The sequence below is a fragment of the Prionailurus bengalensis genome, chromosome C1, assembly GCF_016509475.1.
Source record: "Prionailurus bengalensis isolate Pbe53 chromosome C1, Fcat_Pben_1.1_paternal_pri, whole genome shotgun sequence".
Classification (NCBI taxonomy): Eukaryota; Metazoa; Chordata; class Mammalia; order Carnivora; family Felidae; genus Prionailurus; species Prionailurus bengalensis.
This window is the reverse complement of record NC_057345.1, coordinates 194,445,195-194,468,380: the sequence shown is the minus strand read 5'-3', so window position 1 is coordinate 194,468,380 and position 23,186 is coordinate 194,445,195. Positions and strand designations below refer to the sequence as shown.

At 41.1% G+C, this 23,186-nt stretch overlaps 1 protein-coding gene across 3 annotated transcripts in view; it reads left to right on the top strand.

Annotated features, from left to right (window-relative positions):
• The window catches only part of PLEKHM3 (pleckstrin homology domain containing M3), a 199,652-nt gene that overhangs the window by 54,291 nt on the left and 122,175 nt on the right, over nt 1-23,186 (top strand). The gene's annotated exons all lie outside the window — the stretch shown is intronic.

Below are 23,186 nucleotides of genomic sequence, written 5' to 3'. Positions count from 1 at the left end.
ATGATAATAAGGTGAAGATTTATTTGAGTTAAGGAATAGGAAGGTAGCCAATTGGAGGAGAATAAGGCAATGAAGAAAAACTTAGATATTCCCCTCCAAACATATAAAGAGCTGGGATAAAAGAGAATTTTTTTTAGTTTGTTGTTGCCTTTTTATCTTGTGTTGTCTTCTTTTTAGTGTATTGAGTTGTTGTCTCCCAGAGGAGAAGTCTCATATGTGTGTGTCCTGAAGGGCTAAGTTTTATTTCCCTAACCTTTTTTTTTTTTTTCCAACGTTTATTTATTTTTGGGACAGAGAGAGACAGAGCATGAACGGGGGAGGGTCAGAGAGAGAGGGAGACACAGAATCGGAAACAGGCTCCAGGCTCTGAGCCGTCAGCCCAGAGCCTGACGCGGGGCTCAAACTCACGGACCGCGAGATCGTGACCTGGCTGAAGTCGGTTGCTTAGCCGACTGCGCCACCCAGGCGCCCCTTCCCTAACCTTTAATATGACCATGAAAGGGTTGCTGATAGGCAGATCTTTCAGTGGAGTTCTGGTGGTGGGTTCATTTCAACAAGCATTTATTAAACCCCTCATGTGTGCCACATACATGCTCTGCCAGGTACCCTGGGATATGCAAGTAGGAGTAATATGCAGGCTGTGCTCCTTAGTGATTTATAGAATCCCCTCCAAGAGGACATGGGGCTTATAGGGGGTGAACAGGGGAATGGGACTGGGAGGTAAGGGGCTAGGCTGTCATGGCCACTGGCTTGGAGTTCGACACACTCCCTTTCTGGCTATGCTAGAGAATCCCTGTTGTAGAGAATTTGAAAACTAAAGAGTTAAAGTAGCGTCTCTTCCCACTTCCCCATTTTATTTTATTTTTTAAAGTTTATTTTGAGAGAGAGAGAGTGAGTGTATGTTCACATGGGGAAGGGCAGAGAGAGAGAGGGAGAGAGAGAGAGAGAGAGAGAGAGAGAGAGAGAATATCCCAAGCAGGCTTCACGCTGGTAGCGTGGAGCCCAGTGTGGGCTAAGTCACCCAGATGCCCCTCACTTACCCATTTTAAAATTCATCCTTAGATTTCCTATAGAATTCAACTCCAGGAAGTCCCCTTGGCTTTTACTACCCATCTATCAAAGATAAAACTTGAATTTTGGGGGGTGCCTTGGTGGCTCAGTCAGTTGAGCCTCCGACTCTTGATTTCTGCTCAGGTCATGATCTCATGGTTCGTGGGATCGAGCCCTGTGTCTGGCTCTGTGCTGACTGCAGGGAGACTGCTTAGGATTCTCTCTCTCCCACTCTCTCTCTCTGCCCTGCCCCTACTCATGTGAGCTGTCTCTTTCTGTCTCTCAAATTAATTAAATAAATTAAAAAAAAACTTGAATTCTTGTTATGGGCTCATTGTGTAGTAGGTGCTATGGGAGATGTAAGAGAAGCAAAGATATGGTCTGGACCCTCACGACTCATCCCCTGGTTGAGGATGCACAAAGGAAAATGAGGAATTACTGGACAGCCAGGTCAGGTCCATGCCCAAGCATTTGGGCTTTTTTTTCTTTTTTTCCTGGGACAGTGCCCATAGGCATTCTGAATGGTCAGGTTTGACACACACAACACAACCTCTGACACAACTAGGCTGTCCCGAACCCAGGTAATAGAATGGTTTACCTTTATACCAAGAAGGTTGGGAAAGCACCAAAATCTGCATGTGGTGTGTGCCCAGGCTGGCTTTGAGGAATTCGGGCTGTGAGACCTAGAGTTAGGAGGTTGTCTAAAACGAAAAAACACGCCAACAGGCCCTATGGTGGTTCCATGTGAGCTAAGTGTGTTTGTGACAGGATCAAGTGTGCTTTCCTTATTGAGGAGCAGAAAATCATGGAATTGTTGAAGGCGCAAGCACAGAGTCAGAAAGCTAAATAAAAAGGTGAAGATTTTTTGAGTAGTAAAAAAATCAAAAGACTTGTTCTGTTAAAAAAAGAGGGGCGCCTGAGTGTCTCAGTCTGTTAAGCATCTGACTCTTGGTTTCAGCTCAGGTCATGATCTCACAGTTTCATGAGTTTGAGCCCCATGTGGTGGCAGCATGGAGCCTGCTTGGGATTCTCTCTCTGCCCTTCCCCCACTCGCACTGTCTCTGTCTCTCTCAAAATAAATAAATAAACGTTTAAAAAAAAGAAAGGAGGGGCGCCTGGGTGGCTCAGTCGGTTAAGCGTCCGACTTCAACTCAGGTCACGATCTCACGGTCCGTGAGTTCGAGCCCCGCGTCAGGCTCTGGGCTGATGATGGCCCAGAGTCTGGAGCCTGCTTCCGATTCTGTGTCTCCCTCTCTCTCTGACCCTCCCCCGTTCATGCTCTGTCTCTCTCTGTCTCAAAAATAAATAAACGTTAAAAAAAAAAAAAGGAAAAAAGAAAAGCATTTGGCAAAATCCTCAACATGGAAAAACATGGGTTTTTCAGAGATTATAGTCATGCCATTTTGTGAATGATTGGCAGCTTTACACAAGGATTGTTGACAAATGGATCCCTTTCAGCCTACCATGTTGTTGGTAAGGTACATGATAATAATGAGAATGAGCATCATTTAGTAATTAGGATCAACGACTCTGGAATCAGAGTGGGTTTCCAGATTTGCTACTTACTATGTGACCCTACATAATTACTTAACCTTTCTGCATCTCCATTTTTTAATCTCAGATGTGAGAAAATAATCACGTCTACCTCGTAAGTTTGTAGTAGGAATAAAATGAGGTAAAAGGGCTTGGAAAAGTGCCTGGCATATAGTAAGTGCTATATAAGGATTAGCTCCTTTTATTATTTGTCTACATAGGACAGTAATTATCTGGATAAAGATATCAGGCATACTTATCAAATTTGGAATTCTCATAAAACTATATTGGACAACTAGAGGTTATTATGCTAAGTGAAATTAGTCAGAGAAAGACAAAGATCATATGACTTCACTCATATGAGGATTTTAAGATATAAAACAGATGAACATAGGGGAGAGAAGCAAAAATAATATAAAAACAGGGAGGGGGACAAAAACATAAGAGACTCTTAAATATGGAGAACAAACAGAGGGTTACTGGAGGGGTTGTGGGAGGGAAGATGGGCCAAATGAGTAAGGGACATTAAGGAAAATCTCCTCCTGAAATCATTGTTGCACTATATGCTAACCTGGATGTAAATTAAAAAAATAAAAATAATAATAAATTAAAAAACTATTTTGGACAACTAATATGTTGAATGACAGAATCCAGATTCTGAAACACAAGCTAGAGAAATGGACCAAACAAGTGATATGGGGCACCTGGGTGGCTCATTCGGTTGAGCATTTGACTCTTTATTTCAGTTCAGGTCATTATCCCAGGGTCGTGGGATTGAGCCCCATGTCCGGCTCTGTGCTGAGCATGGAGCCTACTTGGAATTCTCATTCTCTCTCTCTCTCTCTCGCTCTCGCTCTCGCTCTCGCTCTGCCTCCCTCCCCCACTCGCACACTCTTTCTCTCTAAAATAGAAAGAAAGATGTGATTTTCGTAGGGATAAATAGTCCCATGCTTGTATTCAGAAAATTAACTACAAAGATAGATCTGATGGCCATGGGTGAAAATCAGCACAGTGTCAAGAGCCCTGACAAATAAGACTGAAAGAACTGGAATTGTGACCTCCAGGCAAGTCACTTAACTTGTCTGAGCTAGTTTTTTCATCTACAAGATGAAGAGATTTATTAATTCAGCCCTTCTGCAAATGTTTATGGAAGCCCTACTATGTTCTAAGCATTATGTTTGATGAACAGAGTAATCCCATTATTTGCTCTCACAGAAATTCAAAACTGGAAGCCAGACAAATGAGTAATTATAGCATGCAGTTGAACTCAAAGGTCTTTGAATTTCCTTCCAACACTTCCATCTGTCTGGGATATTTTAGAGGGGATGGCCTTGCTCTATATGGTCCCTTTTATCTCTTATTCTGTGATTTTTTTTGGCTGTCTATAGAAGATTAGAGAAAATTATATTAATGTGGTCCCTCCATTTAAACTTCATTTAATAATAATACCTTTTTCCTTTGAGGAAGGTATTTTAAACCAGTAGAAATATCACTTGACTAAGAAGACAGGAGTTGGGAATCTTTTTCCTGACTCTGATGTTTATCATTGGATAAATTTGCCTTTTTATCCTTTTTTGCAGTCTAATTTTTTCTGTCTAGAAAATAATTTTAAATGAAAATAAATGTGCATTAAGAATCTGGATACACACTGAAGTAGTAATATGACTAGGGAAGAAGAAGAATGGTATATAGTTTGAGTTTTGAACTATTTCACATTCTAAAATTCAGAGAGATTTGATCACTTTATATAAGTAGGCTGTTTGATTTTATAGGATATAAATTTGCTTTTTGATTTATTCCTGGTATCTCATCATAGAAGTCACATGTTGGTCTTTGATATGTTTCAGAAGAATAAAATCATTTTGAATTTCAGAAGATATGGATCTTTTGATAGACCTTCCTGAACTTCATAGACCATAGCTGTGCTATCTTTTTTTTTTTTTTTTTTTTAAAGCTGTTCATTTCTCCCAGTCTTTGTTGCTATACTTTGGTCTGGAAAGTTCTTGTCCCTTTTTGTAGCTTCCTTTATGGCTAACATTGTTCTCATCATGTGTTCATTTCCAGCTAAACTTCTAAAGTAAGTGTTAATGTACTGTTGGACTCTACATTGAGTTAATAGTTTCTATTTACTGACATTTCATTGGGAGAGAAATTGGCCTAGGTGTGGTTTTAGGATAGACTGGGGGTATCCTACCTAGGGGTAGGTCAATATTCTTCTTAATTTCTAGCTAAGTTCCTTGAAAAAGTAAGCTTTTCATGGCCTCTTCTAAAATAAGAGCTATTTGAGAGGTTTTCTAAAATTCATTGTACTGCCTAAAAGCAAAGGCATACTTAAGTAAAATGAGTATATTCATCCCTAGATGAGGAAATCTAGTAACTGAGTAATACCAATTTATCTTACAATATTGTTTTCATCCAATCATTCATTCATTCAACAAACATGGGCCATATAAAGTTCCAGAAAAAGGTGTGGGGGCAAACTAAAAGTTAATTTTAGCAGTAGAAAATGTGACTGTATGCAAGTTTTATTTTGTTTTTTAATTGAATATAGTTGACATATAATGTTATATTCATTTCAGGTATACAGGATATTGCTTATGCAAGTCTTTATACCTTGAAATACATTAACGCAGAAAGTGTTTTAATTAAATCACATTAATAAGAAAGCATAAGACTCCTTTGCATGTTTCAGATGCAAAATGGAGCAGGCCTGCAAAGCAGTGAGCCCCAAGATCAGGGGTGACAAGGCAGTGTTCTGGGTACAGTTTTGTATTATGCTTTGTTGAAGACTTCTGGGTGTGAAAGATCCTTTATTCCCTTAAAGACTGCTTTACAAGCCTTCCTTGACTACCCTACCCCTGCCCTATTCTAATCCCCCAGGTAGAATTGAGCATTCTTTCTCCATAACCCCCACCCCCTCCACTCTCCTGGACTCCTGTCATGGGCCTATGATTTGTGTCTGACTTTTTCAAAGGCAGGACCTCAGCCTTCTCAGAGTGACCAGAGCACCATTTGCACCGGAATCACAAGAGTAATGAGGGGGGACAAGGCTGGACACTTCCCTAGACCTGTTGAAGTCAGGATCTCTGAGATCAGGTCTGGAGATTTTAACAAACTTTCCAGTTGATTTGCATACATACAAAGTTTGAGAAACCACTGGCATAACCCATTATGTTCTTAGTGAATGAATCAAGCCATACGATAGTTTTCTCTAGGCTATGTAAGCACATTTCTTTTAACTGTTTTTTCTATGTACGTCCAACACTTTAACCACTGAGGTGTCAATCTGCTGATAATCTTCAGGTTTGCATGTCTTCCTTACATTCTGGAAACTACCATGGTGTTCTAATAGGGTTCTACCTAGTGGTGAATAAGAATGAAGAAAGAGATTAGTTCAAGTCCTTACTCATATTCTGGCTTCCTTTTTAATACATCCTAATGTTTTGCCTAGTTTCTATTGTATACTTCATAAGTATATTTAGTATTTGAATTATAAGTAGCCTTTACCTCCCTCATTTCTTTGCTACCAGCAGGCTCACCTTTCACGGAGACAACTACAGTGGCCTCCCAACCAGTCTTCCTGCTTCCATCCTAACCTTTCCCAATCTTGTCTTAACCATAGTGAATGTGATCATATTAAAATGCAGACTGACCCTGGTAGACCTCTCTTTACGGTCCTTCGGTGGCTTCCCACTTCTTTTGGCTTGAAGACCAGGATCCTTATGATGACCGTGCATAATTCGACTCCCGCCCACCTCTTTACCTTCAACTCTTCTTGTCACTTCCTCCCACACACCAAGTCCCAGCCACACTGACTTTACTCTGTTCCTCAAATGTACCACTTCCTTCCCACCTGCCTCAGAGCCTTCACACTTGCAGTCGCCTCTCTCTGGAACATTACCACCATCTCCACTACCCTAAACTCTTTCTTTCTTTCTTTTTTTTTTTTTTTTACCCCCAACTCTTTCTTGAGGTCACTACTTTAGCATTACTTTCTCAAGGACACCTTCTCCAACCAACCCCTCAGACTGACTTAAGACCTATTTAGTTCCCTCCTCTGTAATACTGGTTTAGTACCTCTTACTCTAGTACTTGTTATAATTGAGATTATAGTGTTGTCTGTGTAATTGTTTATTTAATACTTGTCTTCTCCTGTCTTCTCCACATTACAGTATTACTGCAAATGCCATAATGGTGAGGGCTGTGTTGTCTCGTTCATTGCTGTCTCCCCAGCTCTGCATCTGGTGCACAGTACGTATGTGCACTCAATTGTTCTGATCGTCCTCTGTTTTGAGCCCTCCCTCCCCACTTCCACCATATTCTCTAGGAATCCTAGATTGGAGTCATCAGCAGATACATTTAACATGTTCTCTACTCAGTCATCTAGGTTGTTTAACCATATTAAGAAATGATGGACCTGAAACTTACCCTTTTGGAAAACCAGTTATGGTCTTGAAGGTTTCCAGGGACTTAAGAAAATCTTTCTTGACTATGTAACTTTTTAGAGCCTTTATTATTCTGATAAGAGGTATAAGTATACATTTCCAAACTTAGTTGACCTTCTCCTTGCAGGACTAGGATTCCTCAAACACAGGGTGCACACCCCTTCTCTGGACACCACACCATTAGTTTCTCTCATAGGCATATGTTCTGTTTCAGCTCCAGCTGCTGTGCTGCAGTTCAGTTCTGGCACTGACTGCCTACGGTTGGCACAAACCCCATGAGTTAAGGGCTTGATCCTTCACAAGACTGCTGCAGCTCAGATGCCAGCCATGAACTCAGGGTGTCCCCAGGCCACCTACACTCTCACTGGCTAGCTACAAATTTGGGGGTTCCCACAACCCTCTCAGATTAATAATTTGCTGGAAAAACTCACAACTTAGGACAGCGCTGTCCTCATAATTACAGTTTTATTAGAAAGGATACAAATCAGGAATAGCCAAATGAAGACACTCAGAAGGCAAGGTCTGGGAATGTTCCAAATGCAGAGCCTCTGTGTTCTCTGTCCTTAGAATCGGGGCATGTCACCTTCCCAGCACACCAGTATATTCTTCAACCAGGAGGTTCCACAGTTTCAGTGTCCAGAGTTTTTATTGGGGTTTCATTACATAGGCATGCCCGATTGCATCATTGACCTTGTGATTGAACTCCATCTCCAGCCCGTATTCCTTCCCCAGAGGTCAGTCTGGCTCAAAAGACCAAACCCTCTAATCATGTGGTTGGTCCTGGTGACCACCTTCCATCTGAAGCTGTTTGGTGGCCCACCATGAGTCACCTCATTAGCATAAAGTCAGTTGTGATCCAAGGGGCTCAGGAATCATAAAGACACTTGTATTACTCAGTAAATTCCAAGTGTTTTAGAAGCTCCCTGCTTGGAACGAGGGAGAAAAGAGGAGACAATTGTCTACCATACAACAGTGCGGACAGCAAAAATGGAATCTGGTGAAAAGAGGATAAATGATATACGTGGCTGCCCCTCAGAGGATGAGGAGGCCTCAGTCTTCTCACCTCGTTCTCTAATTTCCAGTCTGCTGCTAGTGTGTTTCTTCCAGCACTGACTGCACTCACCTAGGGAGGGGAGATTTCTAGTGGTGTCTTCTGGGTCTTCCTGGGACCAAGAGGTTTCAGAAGCAGCCAGGAAACTGGCCGGCTCTGGTCTGCCCAGCCTGGTTAGAGCCCTTCCAGGGCCTCAGCTCGGGGTGGTGGGTTGATGTGCACATTCAGTGATTTTGCGATCCCACTCTCTGACCCAGATACCATTCTCAAGTCTTGGCTTAACATTGAGAGTGTTTCTTTTTTAATGGATATCATAAAAATGACCAGCAAAATTAACTTCATTTATTGACTTTAGCTAATTTAGTGCGTGCTATATACGACTTCTAGAAGGGAACTAGGATTCCAAAACCAAAGACGTGCAGGCTTGTGTCAGTTTCCAAAAGATTGAAAACACATTCGTTTATTTCCCCCCAGCTTTGTTGAGATAAAATTGACAAATAACATTGTGTAAGTTTATGGTCTACATTGTGATGATTTGATATACATATATATTGTGAAATAGTTGCCACATTAAGGTTGGTAAAGACATCCATTACCTCACACAGTTAACATTTTTTGTTGTTGTGAGAACATTTAAGATCTACTCTTATCAATTGTCAAGTGTACAAGTACAGTATTCTTAACTATAGCCACCATGTTGTACACTAGATCCCCAGAATTTATTCATCCCCCCAGCTTTATTAAGATATAATTGGCATATAACATTATGTAAATTTTTTAAAAATGTATTTATTTTTTAATTTACATCCAAGTTAGTTAGCATATAGTGCAACAATGATTTCAGGAGTAGATTCCTTAATGCCCTTTACCCATTTAGCCCATCCCCCGCCCCCACAACCCCTCCAGCAACCCTTTGTTTGTTCTCTGTATTTAAGAGTCTCATATTTTGTCCCTCTCCCTGTTTTTATATTATTTTTCTTCTGTTTTTTATCTTAAATTCCTCATATGATATTTGTTTTTCTCTTACTAATTTCGCTTAGCATAATACCCTCTAGTTCCATACACATAGTTGCGAATGGCAAGATTTTATTCTTTTTGATTGTCAAGTGATACTCCATTGTGTATATATACCACATCTTCTTTATCCCATTCATCTGTTGATGGACATTTGGGCTCTTTCCATACTTTGGTTATTGTTGATAGGGCTGCTATAAACATTGGGGTGCGTGTGCCCCTTCGAAACAGCACACCTGTATCCCTTGGATAAATACCTAGTAGTGAAATTGCTGGGTTGTAGGGTAGTTCTATTTTTAATTTTTTGAGGAACCTCCATACTGTTTTCTAGAGTGGCTCCACCAGTTTGCATTCCCACCAGCAATGCAAAAGAGATCCTCTTTCTCCGCATCCTTGTCAACATCTGTTGTTGCCTAAGTTGTTACTGTTAGCCATTCTGACAGGTGTGAGGTGGTATCTCATTGTGGTTTTGATTTGTATTTCCCTGATGATGAGTGATGTTGAGCATCTTTTCATGTGTTGGTTGGCCATCTGGATGTCTTCTTTGGAAGTGTCCATTCATGTCTTTTGCCCATTTCTTCACTGGATTATTTGCTTTTTGGGTGTTGAGTTTGATAAGTTCTTTATAGATTTTGGATACTAACCCTTTATCTGATATGTCATGTGCAAATATCTTCTCCCATTCCATCAGTTCCTTTTTAGTTTTGCTGATTGTTTCCTTCACTGCGCAGAAGCTTTTTATTTTGATGAGGTCCCAATAGTTCATTTTTATTAACATTATGTAAATTTAAGTTGTACAGTGTGGTGATTTGATATACATATGTATTACAAAATGATTACCACAGTAAGGTTGGTTAACATATCCATCACCTCACAAAGTTACCTTTTGTGTATGTGTGTGTGTGGTGAGAATTTTTTTGAATGTTTATTCATTTTTGAGAGGGAGAAGGAATGAACATGTGCACAAGCAGGGGAGGAGGAGAGAGCCGGGCACTGAGGACCTCAAGTGGGCTCTGCGCTGACAGCAGAGAACTCATTGAGGCACGCTCATTGAGGATTGAGGGGCTCAAACTCAGGAACCCTAAGATCAAGACCTGAGCTGAAGTTGGATGCTTAAGTGACTGAGCCACCCAGGCGCCTGCATTGTGAGAAGTTTTAAGATCTACTCTCTTAGAAACTTTCAGGTATACAATAAAATACTTAACTGTAGTCACCATGCTGAAAATCACATTCTGACCTAATACATATCAATATGCCAAGGGTTGTATCTTGTTCATTTTTTCAGCAAAGTAAACCATGTGGGGCTGAACCGAAAGCCTTACTGAAAATCATTTCCCTTTCAAATCATCAAGCCTGTACCTCTGACACAGAGGATAGACTTAGTTTGAAAGTATTGGTTTCTTTCTCTGTCTTCATCAATAAAGATATTCTTCTTAGCCCCTAGGCTTTTAGAGGCCAGACAAAATAATAGATACCTGTGATTTGGTGGCTGGGAAGCATCTAGACTTGGTGGGATAAGTAACATATTAGGAGCAGAAGAGCTGGATTTTCTGTTTGTAGCCCTGCCACTGATTTATCTATCATCCAGCCTCGGGTCGGCCCTTTTAATCTGGCTGGTCAGCATTGGTCAGCATCTTCGACACTCTAACCTGAGGGCAGATTAAACTGCCTTGACTGTGTACAATCCAAATGTTACAAAATATCAGCCGAACCAAAAGTGCCAAATTTTAATTCAGTAATATTGTACATCACTGCATTTTCCCCCCCAGAAAATATGGAAGAGGTGCTTGGATGAACAGAAGTCTTACTGTGGCCTAATAATGGATGGGAAACCTTTAGGAAAATGATGTTTCTCATCCATCATTAAGATGAACAATTTTAGGGGCACCTGGGTGGCTCAGTCAGTTAAGCCTCCGACTTCGAGTCAGGTCATGATCTTATAGTTTGTGGGTTCCAGCCCCATGTCTGGCTCTGTGCTGACAGAGCCTGGAGCTTCTTCGGACTCTGTGTCTCCCCTTCTGTCTGCCCCTCCCCTGCTTGTGCTCTCTCAAAAAAATAAATAAATGTTAAAAAAAAATTTTTTTTAAAGATGAAGAATTTTAACTGATGAAAGGTGGCTGGTGCCTGGCAACCCTCTGAGCCCAGCTTTTCTGGATGATCCTTGTCTCAGTGACCTTCACCCACGGTCCCGTGTGCTTGGGTTGCCTGATCACCTTCCTTTTTCCTTCCCACTCCCATTAGAAGATGTTGTGTGTCTGAGCCAGCATCCTAATAGGGGCCTTAAACTGGACTTATTCACACGGTCACAGTTGGAGTCCCAGAGGCCGTGCCCTCTTGCCATAGCAGACAGGAAGACCGCACCCTGCCGGCCAGGCTGAGCCTGGCAGAGTTCTTCTTCTAAATTCACCAGATACCTCGTCTCTCCATCTGTGATGAGGGCTGGACAAGCAATGGGGAGACAAGCTGGGAATATCTCTCTAGGAAATCCCTTTCAAATGGCAACATGAGGACCAGGGAACAGGAGTTTCTCACTCATACATGTCTCTTTGTGTCTTGCCTGGTAGTTCTGAGTATCTTGATACAAGCAGCCTGCCTTCAAATACTAAAGATAGAGTTAAAAGTTTAGCTTTGGAGGGGATCACAAACCTGTACTTTTAGAGAGACAGAAAAGCCTGGAAAGAAGGCCAAAAATGGCATAGGGAAAAGAGTCAAAGAAGAAAGTACACTGAGGCAGTTCCCCAAGTCTTCTAGAACATAAAGAATTTGGTTTGGGGTGACAATGAAGAAATTCAAGCATGGGTAAGGGAAGCTGATGAAAGTGATCTCTCTTTCACTTTGAGGCTGTTCCCAGTACTACTTGGATCCACTTTCATGACTTTAATTTTATCAAATTGTTGTCATTACTAAAATAGCTCAAGTAAAAATTACTCTAAGAGATGCTGTCAAGGTTTTCTCAGAGGCTTTAGCAAAGAAGAGGAAAGGTGGTGTTGTAAAGATACTGTAAAGTTCAAAGAGATGAGACTCTCGAGAAATAGAAGGAAAGAGGAACAGGCATTCCAAATGGGGAGTGAGGTGGAAGAGGGGTCCGAGGGGCCCATGGTGGGACAGTGTTTGTGACAGAAGCAACGGCTGAGGCCGATGTGCACAGAAACTTCTATATACAAGCTGGAAGGAGACCTAAGTCCCAGAAAAAGACTAAAGGAAGACAGGTTGCTTTTCAGGGAAATAAAAAAGATAATCTGAACTTCCAAGCCAGTAAGAGGCTATTGACCTTTCAAAGCCATCGAAATAGAGGTGTAACTACTGTGCCGTCCAAAACCAAGGCCTACCAACTATGTCTTCTTTTCCTCACTTGGCTTTTCCTCACTTCTTGATAAAGTAGTGTCTCACAAAAAGAGAGTTAGTGGTGGCTTAATATAATGTTAAAGATCAGGGAAGATCACTGCAGAAAGAACATTATTGGGGTACACAGTGGACTCTCTTAGGAAAGAGGGTTCATTCAGTACAGTGCTGGGACCAGGGTAGGGGGAGTGAGGCAGTTTCTTTGGGCATACGACTTAAGAGGACGCCCTTCCTTCAAAAAAAAAAAAAACCCTCAGTAATAGACATAAATAATATTTTAATGTAATAGTATTTAAAAATCAAAATTGGGGCGCCTGGGTGGCGCAGTCGGTTAAGCGTCCGACTTCAGCCAGGTCACGATCTCGCGGTCCGGGAGTTCGAGCCCCGCGTCGGGCTCTGGGCTGATGGCTCAGAGCCTGGAGCCTGTTTCCGATTCTGTGTCTCCCTCTCTCTCTGCCCCTGCCCCGTTCATGCTCTGTCTCTCTCTGTCCCAAAAATAAATAAACGTTGAAAAAAAAAATTTAAAAAAAAAATCAAAATTAATGCCAAAATATCCATGATGAATAAAGTATAAAATTTTAGAGATAGGATTAGTATGACTGAACTTTCCTTTTGCCCCTTGGACTCTTACATGGCTCGGCACTGGTTCAGAGGAACATTGCAGTAAGACAGTTTATGTAATAAGATACCTTCCCCCAAATCTTTCATTGTGTAATTCCAGAGAGCCCAGCTCAGCATTTGGCTTGTTACAGGGGTGGTGAGGATGACCTCCCTTCCCTGTCTGGCATTTCAGGGGTGCAATGTGGGGATCCTGGTACTCCCATGCTTAAGAGAGATCTGGTAGCGGGAGGTAGACTGTGACAGAGGAACATTATTCCCACCTCTGGCCACTTTCATGTCTAAAATAATCACTTTAGCTCAGCCCTTTCCATCTCTGCAGTTTTTCAAGTAAGAATTATTGGTAGCAAGTATTTCACCAGAAGGATTGCTTCATGAAGAAAAGAGCCCCAAGCTTGGAGCCAATGTTACTGGCAGGTAGTTTAGTAGATGGTGGTACAGTGTGGACGAGGCCTCTCTTTGATGGTACCTCTCTACCCTAAACTAACCTAGCAGCATGAATCAGGTTTTTTGTTTTTGGTTTTTTTAGCTAAGAAAGTAGAGCTGGTAAGAGAGCTCTTTTCTTTCCCACAATAGTGTATCCATCACTTGCAGAGAAAAGTGATTAAGAAGGGTCAGTACTCAGATCTCTTATTTTGCCCTCTTATCTTAGTACTATCAGAGTTTCTTAATAGTGGCACTACTGACATTTTGGGCCAGATAACTCTTTGTCGTGGGGGCTGTCCTGTGCATCAAGAGATGTTTAACAACATCCCTGGCCTCTGTCCACTAGATGACAGTAGGTACCCCACTCACTCTTTTATGACAACCAGAAAAGTCTCCAGATACCATAAATGCCTCCTTTTGGAACAAAACTCTCCCCAGGTTGAGAACCACTGTACCATCAAGAAATAAATCCTGTCAACTATATCATCTCTTCCACACTCAGCTTTTACTCACTTCTTTATATACTTCTTTATAAAGTGATAAATGTCTTCTACTGAAATGCATGTTGGTTATTTCATGGCACCTAATGGTTTATAATGAGACCTTAGCATCTTAGTGGGTAGATCTAAGTAAAAATATTAGGTCATAGAAATAGAACTCTCAACCATCATTCAGTATCAAATACATCAGATGCTCTCAGTTATAAGTAACAGAAAATCAAAATTAAACTGATTTGTACAGTAAAGGGGAATTTTTCTTAGTCAACTAAGCTTTAGGAATCAGTAGATTGGGTAGCTCAAATTTTTTGAACTGTCTTTTGGACTTAATGCCCCAAACAAACAGCCATTTCTTCCTGAAACAACCTGTCCCTTCTGACTGATAGGTATTGTGGGCATACAGCGTCATGGGCATCTTTGACAATCCCAATCCTTTCTACGTTAGTCAGTTACCAAATGTTTGTAGTTTATCTCCATAGTATCTCCTCTTTCCCCTTCCTGCTCCCAAGATCACTGCCTACTTAAGCCCAGATGGTACAATAACTTATCTACTGGTTCTTTCCCCTTGTTTTTATTTTTTTCCTTGTCAATTAATCTTTCCAAAGTTCAGGTTGCTGTTCAGCTTCAAACAACTCCAGCTGTTCCTGTATCTTACTGGTCAGTAAGGATTCTTCCCTCTAAGCATTTAGGATTCTTATGTTACTGGCTTCAGTTTATGGTTCTAAGCTCTTTTTTCACCCCTCTAGTTACAGTAAGCCTCAGACATCTATAATAGTCAACATTTTCCAAACATGCCCCTGTTTTTCTGACTTGAGCTTTCCTCTTCCAAAATCTCTTTTCTTTTTCAAGGATCAGCTCACATGCTCCATGCCTACACAGCCTTCCCCAGTCTCCACAATTAGAGTGATTGCTTCCTCCTTTGCTTACCTCTTACTGTCTTCTGCTTTCCACCTTCCAGATTTGTAATCTTGTCCCCCTCACCCTTCATATTCAGGGTGATGCTAATGCTGTGAGGCCGTAGGCTAATTCATTGACAAAGTAAATGATGCTCTTTTGTATAGTAGATTTATATTTTCTGTGCTTGTCATATTGCCGTACACAAAGGCCATTTTAAAAAATACTTTCCTCAAGGAAATAGCTACATGGGAATACACACACACACACACACACACACACACACACACACACACAATGCTATTAAGCTCTGCCTTCTTTACTAACTATACAACCATGGACAGAATTACTTTATCACTCTCTGCCTTAGTTGCTTCATCTGTAAAATGGGGATAATACCTACATTATAGAATTGATAAGGATTAAATAAATATGTGTGTGTGTGTGTGTGTGTGTGTGTGTGTGTGTAAATTGTTTATAACAGTGCCTGGCATATAGTAAGCACTATGTCAGTATTTGTTTATCTGTTTACCTATTTATTATTTCCGTTTAAAATTGCATACAATTTTTTTGAAAGTCTTTGGGTAAAGAGCAGACAGGCACAGAAGTTAATGAGAAAATCTACTCATAGACTAGTATGAAGAAAACAAGTATGAAAAAACACTAAATTTAGACTGACTTAAATATACTAGATATTGAAATAATAACACTTCATTATTCACCTTCTCTGGTCTTACTGTATTACTGGTGCTGAAGCACCTTATCATAAGCATCTTCCAAATCATGTCTTTGGAAGTGAAAATCTGTGTCACAGATATTTTTAAGTCAATGTAGCTATTTAGTAGACAGAAAAGGAGTCAGAATCTCTAGAACAATGCACATATTTACTTACTTGCTTTGGCAAAAATTAAGATTTATTGCCTTTCAAGATAAATTTTGACTAAATATTGACTTTAGGCTCTCAATCATTGTTTACCTGAAAGACCAATGAATCTTGACACTTCTAAACTCGAGTTGGAATCTACTTGGTATTTATTAATTTATTTCATATGATTTATAGTCTTAATAACAACATTCCAAGAAGATTATACAAACATTATACCATTTATCTACTGTAGACAGCTTTTATATTTTCTTTTCTTTTCTGTAAAAACTTTATTGTTTCCATTTGGTCCAATAACTGTGGGGAGAGGGCACCAGGGTGTTAAAAAACTGCTTAGTGGCTATAGGGGGCAAATGCCCTGACACCTGGGGGATACAGAGGGAAGCTTACAAGTCCACTGAGTTCCAGAAGCTCTTAGTCCTGCTGGAGGGTGAGCCTTTACAAGAGCTGCTAGTCCAGCCCAGCCTGTAGAAGTTAGTCAGGTGGTCGCCATCTTCTTGATGAGCTTCACCTCCTCATTTAGGAAGCGGCTCTCCAGGAAATCACAGAGATAGAGGTCTGTGCAGGCAGAATCCAGGTCATGCTGATCCCAAAGGGCCTGGTTCAGTTCTTCTCCAGGTCCATGGCGACTTCCATGCATGCACGGCTTTCCCCCACTCATCTTGGGAGGACATCTGCATGTCCTGGAAGAAGGTGCAGCCTCTGCCCTGGTTTTGTATTTTAAAGAGACACTGGGCACCCTTATGCTTCCCCTGCGCCACCTGGCAGAAGTGGCCTATGCCCTCCAGAGCCATATCCTTGCAGTGAAAATAGAAGCCCGGAGAAAGGTAGGTGTAGAAAGCCTGCAGATGTAGGTTGACTGGGCAGTTGACGGCAGCCTCCATTTTGGTGGGATAATTCTGATGAATCTAGGAGCTCAAGGTTGGTGGGCAGTGAGAGGCTAACCACAGAAACAGCGTTGGCTGGTCCCAGAGGCAGAGGATGGCTGAGAAAAGATGGTCCTGGAGGTTGTGACTGGGAAGGAGGTTGGGGGGTGGTTGGAGGTTGGAAGAAGGGGTAGTCCCCAGATCTGTTTCATACAAACACTGTTGAGGCAAGAGACAGATGCATGGGATTCCCCGGGGCACTATCTATATTTTCAGTCAGCAGAAATAACCTGGCATTTGATCTTTTGCTTCATTTCTTACTTAAATATAATACCTTTAGCACCATTAATACGACACACAAATGAACTTATTTAAATATTCAGTACAAAAAACCCCATCAACCTCATCTTAGGGCTTGTCGTGTATAGTACTTTTCACTTTTAAACCAATCATTGTTCAGATTGGGCTTTTAAAAGATGTTTTTTTGGTTGCCTTGGTCCTGCAAGTTTAAGCAAGTAACACAGGATTATACTTCATCACTGGCCTCTGTCTTGGACAGTTGATATCTGTGAATATCAGTCTCCTCTGTTTCTGTCTCTGGATATAAAGTGTACTCAATGCTTTCGGTGTCCAGGCGCAGTGCTAATACTTTACAGGCATAACATTGGCCATCTTGTTGTTTAAGAGGAAAATTCTTTAGTTAGGTATATACATTTTGTACCAGAGGAGTTACTTCTGTTATATTCTTAAGGACATAGCTCTCCTAGCAACAGCTACAATCCACTCCACAAGTGCCAGCTTAAGTTATCCTAAATGTGCCTCGGTCACAATAGGAACATTTTCCTTGCAAGTGTTACTTAATGCTTCCTCAATGTGGCAGTTCTTTGACTGTACAGACCAACTTTTTGAGTCCAAGTTTTGGCCAACAACGAGTGACAACTTCTCTTGTAGGATCTCTCAATGCTACAAAAGCCAAACATAAAATGAAGCCAACCAGAACAAATTCTTTCCTGATGAACAGAAATAAATTTCAGTATAGCTTTGGAAACAGTGAGTACATTTCAGGATCGTATTTGAGGACGTGTATTCCCTCCCATCCATGAAGTTTGCATTCCCTGGGAAGAGAACTTACTATCAAAGGACTTTAAGATTTCATGGAGAACATAATTTTGAAGTATTGCTATCTCAAGCGAGCCCATAAATGAAACAAAGGGACTACCAGCAGCATGCCATACTATTTCCATTAGCAACTATAGGTGGTACACAGTTGATTTTTCTTGACTTCTTTTGTTCTTTTAGTTTTATTAGACATGCTTGTGGATACTGTTTTCCTTATGACAAACAAAATGCATACTCAGAGGCATTTGTTTTCATGTGCCTGATTCTCCATCCAAATATGTCACATTTTAATTGATTTTTATGACACAGTAGATGTCTCCTACCTTGTGGGTCACCACTTTGTCTCAAAGTCACAGAGCAACTCGGATGCTCGAGGTGGAAGACGTTTGGGATCACTTATTTCTGAGTAGGTGTTTCTCATTGTTCCTACCCCTTTCCATCGCCATGACCTAGAATTCTGTAGCCTCATTCTACCTGTGTTCACTTGGGAACCCACATGTGGTCGGTTTCATTCACATCCCAGCTCCAGTCTCTCCTACGATGGAGGACGGAAGTCTGGGACCCAGGTTTGCTTGGCTTCTACCTCCTCAGATGGATCCCAAGCTACGCTGCAAAACCTGCTTCCACCCTGTGTCCAGAAATCCTTTGTTAACACGCTGTGCCCAGCTTTGTGCTAATTCCAGCCTCATTAAACAGAACTTGTGATTGTATACCCAGTGCGACACCTTCTTTTAAGAAGTACATGTTCAACAATTACATGACCAGTCAATGGTTATGGACTATAAAGTGGGAGAGCTAAGTTCTGTATGACCTTTTTCCCCTCTGATTCTTAGAAAATAGCAAGTCCTTGAAACTCCTCATTTCTGTTTTCCTTCATTTTGGGAAATCTGGTCTCCAGAGCTTATGATAAAAGTCCAGGCCTTTGAGTCACATTTTGCAAAGTGCTTACCACAGGTCATTTGCCCGTGCCGGGGCACTGGACAGAAGAGGGGAGGGAGGGCAAGGGCAGTCCTTTTGCCCTTCCCGTGGCCACCTCTCTCCCCTCTGCACGCATACAGTAGAAGAGGTGATGAAGCGTGCCAGTTTACTTTTCTCCTTTAACAGAGAAAGTGAAAATGTATCCTCTCTTATCTCTTTTCCTCCCTTTTTAATGAAGACACATCCTCTTCTTCCTTTCCCCCGCCCCTGGTTTTTCTCTTAGAGCCTTTCTACCTTCCAAATAGAAAACACCAAATTTGCTTTACCAAATTAGGTAAAGGGAGTAGCGTGGCTGACTTAGAAAGCATTGTGTGAGTTCTTTCCTTGGTGAGAGAGATTCACCTGCATCTAGCCACAGCTCGTGTCACTTTTATTCCCATGAATTTTCCAGCTGCCGGTCAGGGGAAAGAGGGCTGAGTTGGTAGTCATGAAGTAGCAAGAAGGTGGTTGGCTTCTCCTCGAGATCTCGGCTTCAGTAACACCGCATTGCAGCCAATTGAGCTAACTAGGTGCACTTGTGAGAAGAAAGATTGCGCCTTTGTGGAGCCTTATGCCAAAATTTCTGCTTCAACCCCCAGCAACCGAATCTTTTGGGCGTCTTTAGTGAAAGGCCATTTGGAAAATGGACTGTACATGCAGCAAATAGGATTTCAGTTAAATGGTAACATTGGTTTCCAAAAGAGTACCACAGGGGAAGCTAAGCTCTTCAGAGCATGTGTTCATTAAAGATTTGAAGTGGGGTGGGAAGCAATAAAAAAAAAAAAAAAAGGCCAGTGAGTTCTCTTGTGAGATAGTTTTTTGTTCCTATGAATTGAACACACTCTGAAAAGTTTCAAAAAAGAGACTGGGAAGAATGTATTTGCTTTGATCCAATATGTGGAGGGTTCCCTACTACAAATGCCCCTTAATTTAGAAGCATTATTGAAAAGTCTGTTTGAAAGTACATAAAAATATAATATGTAAATAAGCTCTAATTAGTTATTTCAATTAATTATTTTTTGTCTCTGCTTTGCAGCTCTGTTTTTCTCCCCATAATGTCGCTTGTCAGAGTCTAGCTTTGGCACCCTTGAAAAAGTGTGTTTTCCTAATAGTCGTTATTAAGAAAACACATTTTTTGCCCTGTTGAAAACATCACAATGGTAAAGTAAAATCCAGATTGTGTATCTTTGGGGTGAATTGTTTCAGACATTTTTAGTCCATGGTTTGCTAGTATGACTTTAAAGAAGGAAATTTTACAGTTAATTGAAAGAATAGATGTTTTCTTTTTCAGTAAGTGGCATGTGTTGTTTTTTAGAAAATGAATCTGTATTATGCCACTAGCCTCTACCCTTCTTTCCTGATCATCCTGTGTTCTTTCAATAACAAATACTACATTGGATTTGGAGACTAAAGGTTTTAATTCTAAACCAAATAAGATGCTTCTCAGTGGGGACAATGAGTGCTCTGGAAAAATACTGGTAAAATGAACTCAGGTTGTTTCCACATAGCAAATTTTTTAGAAATTGACTACGAACCTGAAATGTTGATTTTGGAGACCTAAAACGTAAACTACATGACAAAATATGAGCTTTTCACTTAAGAGTCTGCACACCCTCTGCCCTTGAATAGAGTTGGAATTTTAGAGCATGGAGCCACCTAGAAATCAGGGAGCAATCCTCAGCTTTTACTCACCAGGGTCTATGATGGTAGTTGGCTGGTTGGGGAGAAATGCAGGGCCCTAATCTGGGCCCTAATCCAGATCTACAGAATTGAAGTGTAGGGGTGGGGGAGGGGTCTACATTTTTCACAAACATCTCCAGAAAATTCTGATGGTCACTGAATCTGGCAACCCTTGATTTAGGCTGGCCCCTTTATTTTGCAGTGAGGAAAGCAGGCCTAGAGAGTTCGATGGGTCGAGTTCACGGTGTGTATTAGACAGGAACAGGCTTACTAACTCTAGACCTGTGCTTGTGTATACACCGTATATCCAAAATGTACAGGTATCCTGTACATATCCTAAGCGTACAGGTAGGTTTAAACCTACTTCTAAGTCATTAGGGGACCTTTCAGCATGGAGAGTAGGAGAGCCTGGTTCCAAATGAGGTATGAAGGTAAAGACACACAATAACTAGGAGTTTATATGCTCTTTTTCTAACCTAAAACCCAAGTGAGCTCTAGCCATGTTCTCTCAGCCCTTTCTGTCTTTGATGAGACTAGTGCACAGTGGGGAGAATGCTTAGCTCGTTTAGTTAACTCATATATTTGAACCTCCAGCATGTTAAGCTTTGGACCTGTGTGCCTGATTGATATACACATTTTTAGACCGTTTTTTAATATTGCTTATGTATATTGCATCTAAGAAATCATAATAAAGTCATTAAAAATTATAGACTGATAAACCCAGTAGTACCCACTAAAGCATATATAAATATCCAGCAAATGCTTACTGATGTTAATTATATCTAATGTCCAAACAACCAAAAAGCTAAAGTGACCCAAATTTATTTTTGCTGTGTTCTGTGGGGAGAGTCAAAACTGTAATGATGACCCTGAATTCCTGCAAGACCGTAATCACTTTCTAAATCATTAGGAAAAACTGCATTTTATTCAGGGTCATTTCAGAGTTAAGTCAATTTGACCATAAACTAATTTTTGGAACAGCAATATCCCAGCGTCTAGGATGTGTTAGGTTCCACTGACTCCTGTTCCATGGTCCATATAGGAACACATGAGTAATGTGTAATTCTTAGAATGGGCAACATATTTTTTATGGGGTTCTTAACAAAAGTACACTGCTTTAAGAGTCAGGCGAGCAGGTTAGGGAGGATCAATTCTAGGACAGCTATGAGCAATTAAAATCTCTTCATATGTGGATGTATGTGTGTCAAATAATATTCAGTTTATCATCCTTTCTACATAAACATTTGCCAATAGTCTGCTCCATGTAAAGCTCTGTGTTAAGTACTGAGGATAAGAAACAGATTTGAGGAGTTGGAAAAGCACATAAAAAGGCACAGTAGTTTCAGGAAGCGTGTGCTCAATGCCAGATGAGCAATAATGTGGTCAGTGAGTGCAGCAAACAGCATTCCAGTGTTCATAGCCTAGGAATTGTGACGGCGCCTCCGTCCAGCAGAAGCAGCGTGTGTGTTTGGTTCTTCTTTATCTTTCGCACATATCTCATTGCTCAGCCAATCTGAAAAACGGGAGCTTGTTATGATTTTGCTGCTACTCAATAGGAAAGAAATAACCATTCCAGGAAGGAACGGTATGAAGCTTTGGAAGCATAATACAGATACATTTACTTGCCATCTTTCAATAAGGACTGTGCTTAAAAACACCACTTCTCTTCCTGGAGAATGCACTGTGAAACTGCTTGATTACTGATGCCGTTTGATTTGTGATGAAAATGAAAGTCCTGTGAGTTTTTGTGACATTTTCACTCATAGAGTACATGCGAGTCACTTTCTTCTTAGGTTAGCAGTTTGTTAAATGTTTGGAGCTCCTTTAATGGAAATGAGGTGTAACGGTAGTAGTATAACATGGTGACGATGACGATGGTGACGATGATGAAGAGTAATCCATTTTATACTCTTATCATGAAATAGGCTTAATGTAAGATTTCTGTGATCAGTACGGTTCTTGATCCAGCCATGAAGTGGGCGGCTACATGGAAGGATTTCTGAAATGAAGCAGGAGATGAGAAATGTCAGGATCACGTTGCTGTTAGTATAATCATGATCACCTGTTCTGGGCTGCCAGGATTCTGTCCTTTGGCTTGTGATAGGATTTCTATCCTCACCAATAGAAGGTGGTTCCTCCGACCTGAAGAAAAAGAATGGCTCCTTTGTGACAGAGCTGAGGTTATTACCAGTTCTTCTTAGAGGACCAGGACAGTGCTCAGAGAATCGTGGATTTCCACGGACACGAAAAGGGCCTTAGCAGTGACTTGCAGACAGCCACTGGTTGAGTCATGGCAGGATTTGGCAAATTGGAAATCAGAGAAGAGGGTGTTGTGTGAGGAGAAATAATATGTGCCAATGTATGAAGGGCAGAGTGAGCACACTGTTTATTTGGGGAATAGTGAGGAGAATTCTCTGATTCCCACTGGAGAGTAGGAGTCAGTAGTTGGAAAGGTGAAATAGGGGCCAATTGAAGGACCAGTTTCTTTTGTAAGGCCACATATTCGTTTTTTGAGTCATTTTTAAATTAGACAAGCTCAGAGTCCAATCCAAACTCCACCTCTTACTGGCTAGGTAACTTCAGACAAATTCTTAACTTGGCTAAAACCATCTCAAAATGTTGTACATGTTAAATAAGATCCTTTAAAAATTTTTTTTAATGTTTATTTTTGACAGAGACAGAGCATGAGCGGGGGAGGGGCAGAGAGAGAGGGAGACGCAGAATCCGAAACAGGCTCCAGGCTCTGAGCGGTCAGCACAGAGCCCAACCCGGGGCTCAAACTCACAGACCGCGAGATCATGACCTGAGCCA